At 48.2% G+C, this 6,150-nt stretch overlaps 1 long non-coding RNA gene across 1 annotated transcript in view; it reads left to right on the top strand.

Moving 5' to 3' along the window:
• LOC135273291 (uncharacterized) overlaps nucleotides 1-2,069 on the top strand; it is a 21,043-nt gene extending 18,974 nt beyond the window's left edge. The window contains exon 3 of the long non-coding RNA XR_010341081.1: nucleotides 1,125-2,069. This is a non-coding gene — a long non-coding RNA (uncharacterized LOC135273291). The remainder of the gene's footprint in view (nucleotides 1-1,124) is intronic.
• The last annotated feature ends 4,081 nt before the right edge of the window (nucleotides 2,070-6,150 follow it).

Below are 6,150 nucleotides of genomic sequence, written 5' to 3'. Positions count from 1 at the left end.
GAGACGGACTCTTGCTCTCTTGCCAGGCTGGAGTGCACTGGCGTGGTCTCGGCTCACCGCAACCTCCACCTCCTGGAGTCAAGCGATTCTTCTGCCTCAGGCTCCCGAGTAGCTGGGACCACAGGCGTGTGCCACCACGCCCGGCTAACTTTTGTATTTTTTGTAGAGATGGCGTTTCACCAGGGCCGGGATGGTCTCGATCTCTTGACCTCATGATCCGCCCGCCTCGGCCTCCCAAAGTGCTGGGAATCCACAGGTGTGAGCCACCGCACCTGGCTCTTCTTATGGCTTCTTAACTCTTCCATGTCATTCTTACGTTTGTCATGTCTTCGTCCGTTCGTTAATTTAGTTAGAGGCGGGGTCTCGAGTATTTCTCTACAGGCATTCATTCATTCATTCACTCACTTATTTGGGGGCAGGCTTGCGTTTATTTATCTAATTATATAGAGGCAGGCTCGCTTTTATTATTCATTCATTCATTCATTCATTCATTCATTCATTCATTCATTTTTTTTTAATTTATTTATTTACTTTTAAATAGAGACAGGGTTTCACCATGTTGGCCAGGCTGGTCTCGATGTTCTGACCTCAGGTGATCCACCCGCCTCAGCCTCCCAAAGCGCTGGGGGATTACAGGCCTGAGCCACTGTGCCCGGCTATTTGTTTATTTATCTATCAATCGATTTATTTAGAGGCAGGCTCCCTCGCACGCATGCGTGCGTGCATGCATGCATTTATTTAATTAGTTATTTTATTTTATTTATTTGGGGGAAGGCTCACATTTTTCTTTCCATCGAGGCAGGCTCGCATCTCTCTCTCTCTCTCTCTCTCTCTCTCTCTCTCTCTCCCCCCCCTCTCTCTCTCTCTCTCTCTCCCCCCCCTTCCCCACATCGGCCACCCCCCCTCGCCCCCGTCTGTCTCTCTTTAAAGGCAGGGTCTCGCTCTGTAGCCCAGGGTCACTCCAGCCTCAACGCTTTGGACCAAGACATCGGCACGTGGTCTCGCTTTGTGGCCCGCACTCTGGACACATATATTCCTTTTTAAATTTTGACGATGCTGCTGCTGCTGCTGCTGCTGCTGCTGCTGCTGATGATGATGATGATGATGATGATCAATTTATACAGGCGGAGGTGGTGTCGACTGACGGCTCGAGATGATCTCAAACTTTGGCGCTCCGGCCATCCTCCCACGTCGGCCTTTCAGACTGCTGCGATGACAGGCGTGAGCATGGATGGAACGGGCAGATCACGGGCTTGAGAGATCGAGACCATCCCGGCCGACGTGGTGAAACCCCGTCTCTACTAAAAATACAAAAATTAGCTGGCCGTGGTGGCGTGCGCCTGTAGTCTCGGCTACTCGGGACGCTGAGGCAGAAGAATCGCTTGAACCCGAGAGGCGGAGGTGGCGGTCGACTGAGATTGCACCACGCTACGCTACAGCCTGGGCTCACTGCAACCTCCACCTCCCGGGTTCCAGCGATTCCCCTGCCTCAGCCTCCCGAGTTGCTGAGATTATACAGGTACGTGCCTGTCATCCCAAGCCACTCGGGAGGCTGAGGCAGGAGAATCGCTGGAACCCGGGAGGCGGAGGTTTCGGCGAGCCGAGATCGTGCCACTGCTCTCCAGCCTGGGCAACGAGAGCGGAACTTTGTTGAGGGGGGGAAGAAATGCGAAATTTGGGAGTGAAAACTTGACCCCGGGACAGGAGGTAGCGTGCTGCAAGCTGTCTTCTTCTCCCCGTGAAATCCACGCTGTCTCCGGGAGCGTGGATTTCACGGACCTTCGTTTCCCTGTGACAGGTATTGCCACTCTGAGGTGGTGGGTCTGGCGCCCACTCGGAAACGCTATGGACTGGACTTCCATCTTAGATGGGTCCCATCTCCACCCCTAGCCTCCCTCCGTCCACACGCCCCCGCCCCTGGTCTCCTCTTCCTGTTGTCTAGGGGAATTGAAGTTCCATATGAACCCATGGGCGGGTGCCTAGGCTGTGTCCCCTGGGGGCTCTGGTCGACTAGTTGCAGGTGGGCACCACCTGAGAGGATTCCCTGGGTGGGCCCAGAAACGACCTGGCCCGAGAGGGAGAGGGATCGGGGAGAGGCTGGTGATGCGGCGTGCCTGAGCCGCTCCCCCCACCAACCTCCACCCCGACCCAGAGCGATCCAAGATTCCCTTCTTTTCCGTGCTGACATCTGCAAGCATCTAGCTAGGTCTTTTGTGTGTGTGTGTGTGTGTGTGTGTGTGTGTGTGTGTGTCTGTCTGTCTGTCTGTCTGTCTGTTATAAAGCTATTTATTTGGGTGAGTTATTCCAAGAGTTGTATACAGCTTTATTTTTTTTGGAATTGCAGTATTAAAGTTGCACTTTGGATTTAGGACTTACTGTCATTACTTTGGTGATATGTACGGTGGTCATCTAATGGATGCTGCACAGAGTAGGGACTACGGGGACCCACATTTTGTCCCCATCCCATCTTCAAATAATTGGGGTCTCTTAGGTCCGTGATGCAAAGGCATAAGACAATCCTGATCTTGAAGCCTTGAAGAAAGTCATTACGTATACACAGATAGAAAATGCAAATATGTCAATGTCATCTGATAGCTTGAAATAAAGAAATATTTTAGTTAAACTGTTATCAAAGTTCACATTTCTGTTAATGAGACATTACAAACCACAAGGTAAGGTCTTTACATTTTGGTTATTAAGCAGATTCAGTGCTTGGAACTATAGTTAATACTTAGTGGAATGATAAGTCTATCTACAAAGCGGGATAATGTATTAGACTGTCATGTATTCATTTTTTCCTGTATGCCAGGGTTTTTACATATTTGCCATATAAGTTGGCCTTTTGCAGGAGGAGTATAATTTACATTGTTTTTGACAGTGGGCTTAGTATGGTTAAATGTCCTATAAACTTGAAGGATGCTTCCATTTTTGTGGGTCTTAGCCTCTACCTGGTGCTTGCTATTGGGTGTGTTCAGGCACTGAGAAAGAGAAATAATGAGTGAGGCAGATGATGATGTTTGAACATAGGCCTTATCATTTAGTGAAGCATAAAAACACTGACACTTTTATATAAATGTCTTCGCGCATCACCTAGCGGCCACTGTAATGGAAAATCGAGGTGGCGCGGAGGGAGGTCTGCCTGACGACTTCACAGAGCCTGGGGCAACCGGTTTCTCTTCCTCCCATCTGGAGGCCCCTCCCTCTCTCCCTCGTTGCCTTGGGAACCTCCACCCTGGTGGGGGCCCTATGGTTCTTTTATCAGTACTTTGTGTTTCTTTGTTTGTTGGTGTCTTTCATGCGCATGCATAGACTCTTCTCCTTGGGCTTTATGAGGAGTTGGTTTATTTTTTTTAAGCCCCTCCCCCCCGCCCCTTTACTCCAATTCCGTGAGTTTGTGAGGTGGGTTCCCCCCGACACCGCACCTCCCGCCACCCTGCGTGGAAACGTTCTGGAGCCAGGCGGGTGGGCCTCCATCTTCTCTCCCCTCCGCCCACCCTTTGCCGGTTGACATTTGCATGGGTGATCGCCAGGCCTCACCTCACTCGGTGGCCACTGTTTTTGAAGATGGGGGCTGGGGCTGGGGCACGGTCCCACTTCCCCAGAGGCAGCGGGGGGCGATGGCACAGACTTTGGCCCCCGTGGGCAAGCGGGTGGGCGGACTGGACTGTAGTGGTGGCGTTTTTTCACCCCTTCACGCCTCAGGCCCTCCTCCCTCCCTCCCTCCCTCCCTCCCTCCCTCCCTCCCTCCCTCCTTCCCTCCCTCCCTGGGAAAGCTTCATCTTGGCTGGGTCTCAATCACCTTTTATCATGATGTCTTATTTTCTCCTTCCTTGGACCAGCAAATTTGCAAAACGGGAAGGGCATCATGGCGCCACTCTGGGCCGTAGTAGTATTTGCCCAAAATAGAAACGCTGTCTAAAAAGTAATACTTTGCTCCCTTAAGATTACCGGAGGCGATGCCTTGGCACGGAATTCTAGGAAGGCGTATCTTTTCCCCAGGACGTGTTAGCTGCTGTTTTTCTCCTGTTGTTCACTAGCGCTTTTGTGGATTTCTCGACGTATGGTGACAGCGGGTTAATGTAAACTGTACTTCATAGTGTGATAACCTGCTTTTTGCCAGTTAAAACTAACTCTCTCCTTCTCAGACTAAAAGCTGTTCAGGCTTTATGTTAGCTTCCTGAGCTGGACAGACTCCATCTTAGCTTCTACATTTTAGTTGTTTTCCCACCATTCAGTACGGAACCAGAGTACGTAGCAGCTGGGGCGGGCTGACACTGGGCACCCCCAGGAATGCATTTGTTGATAAGAGGCCGACTTAAGTGGTACCAACAGAGCCTGGGAATGCAGGCAGCTGCTGTCCAGTGCCCAGAGCCCCCGTTACCTATGTAAGTTGTATGTCTTTTGTGACAACTGTACCCCTCGCACCTGGCACTGTTTTATTTCTCATGTACTAGGTTAACTTTTAACTTTTTGCTTACTCTGCTTTTGTGAAAAATTTGCTTCAGCTACGTTCCCCCTCCCTTTTAAAACTAGGGTATAAAAGACCACCTAACATTTTCTTAGGGGCCGGCCGAGAGAATTTTGTGCGTCAGCCACCTCTCGGTCGCTGGCATAATAAAGGACTCATAATTCAATCTCAGAGTGTGCTGCATTCTTTGACTCGCTCGGGTACAACAATAAGGTCTTCTGCTTCTGCTTCTTCTTATTCTTCTTTTTCTTTTTCTTCTCCTTCTTTCTTCTTCTTCTTCTTCTTCTTCTTCTTCTTCTTCTTCTTCTTCTTCTTCTTCTTCTTCTTCTTCTTTTCTACTCCTTTCTTCTTCTCCTTCTCCTTCTTTTTTGTAGTATTTTATTTACTGATCTCTCTGAAACATGCACAAGTTTATATAGCTAAGGGAACTTACTTACCATGCTAAGATGTTGCTCAACATGACAAGTTTCTACAAAATATATTTCAAGGTATATAGTACCTTCATTTCATTCCCGAGGAATCAACATGTGAACATGACGTTTGGTTGGTGAAATTTAGGATACAAGCATAAGTGTCAAATAATATCACACTTCCGGTTTAATGGAAAACATAACGGTTGTGACAGTCTCACCTAACGCTTTGGTTAAAGAAAGGGAGAAGACGGACAGGGGTGTCACAGAAGCATGCGAGGATTTGACAGTTCGAATCATCTATAGCCCTTCTGAGAAACTACAGATGAAAAATACGTAGTAAAAATTTCTGTAGGCCGGGCGTGGTGGCTCACGCCTATAATCCCATCATTTTGGGAGGCCGAGGCGGGTGGATCATGAGGTCGAGAGATCCGGACCAGACCATCCTGGTCAACATGGTGAAACCCCATCTCTACTAAAAATACAAAAATTAGCTGGGCGTGGTGGCGCGCGCCTGTAGTCCCAGCTACTCTGGAGGCTGAGGCAGGAGAATTGCTTGAACCCGGGAGGCGGAGGTTGCGGTGAGCCGAGATCGTGCCATTGCACTCCAGCCTAGGTAACAAGAGCGAAACTCTGTCTCAAAAAAAAAAAAAAGAAAAAGAAAAAAGAAAGAAAGAAAGAAAGAAAGAAAGAAGGAAGGAAAAAATTTCTGTAACATGGTGGTTTCGGTACATTTATACTGATCATCATTCCATTCACGCACTCAAATAACTGCTGCTTCTGATCACTGAAAACTAGATTCAAAGCCACTGCTCCACAAGCTGATGCTACCGGTCCCCTATAATAACAGGTAGTTTAAATCTGGAAAGAAGGCAAAGCATACTGGTTAGTCAATGACTTGTAGAGATAATTGAGGCTACACTACTATACATAATCAGGTGCACGGTGTTCGTAACAATGCATACTGTGGTCCGGAGGTAATTCCGATTACCATATTCTATATTTATTGGTCATCGACAGCATACATTTTATGCTCCAAAAGAAATACCCCGATCCATCCAACAAAATGGTCACATTTCATGTTCTTTTAAAGGCAGACGAACTAAATTTAACGAAGCATTGGCTCTTCTTAATATCCCATTTTCAAGTTACTGATACGAATCCGCCAAAGAAACAATTATGCGTTTTACCTAACATCAAGTAATCTGCAAAGTTCCCGAGACAGACGCATGGCTTGTTCAGTTTCCAAAAGTAAATACAGGCTTTCTGACT

The sequence above is a fragment of the Aotus nancymaae genome, unplaced genomic scaffold (genome assembly GCF_030222135.1).
Source record: "Aotus nancymaae isolate 86718 unplaced genomic scaffold, 86718_ANA_hifiasm-v0.15.2.pri h1tg000881l, whole genome shotgun sequence".
Taxonomy (NCBI): Eukaryota; Metazoa; Chordata; class Mammalia; order Primates; family Aotidae; genus Aotus; species Aotus nancymaae.
Note: the sequence above shows the minus strand (reverse complement) of the source record. Positions and strands in the feature narration are given on the sequence as shown.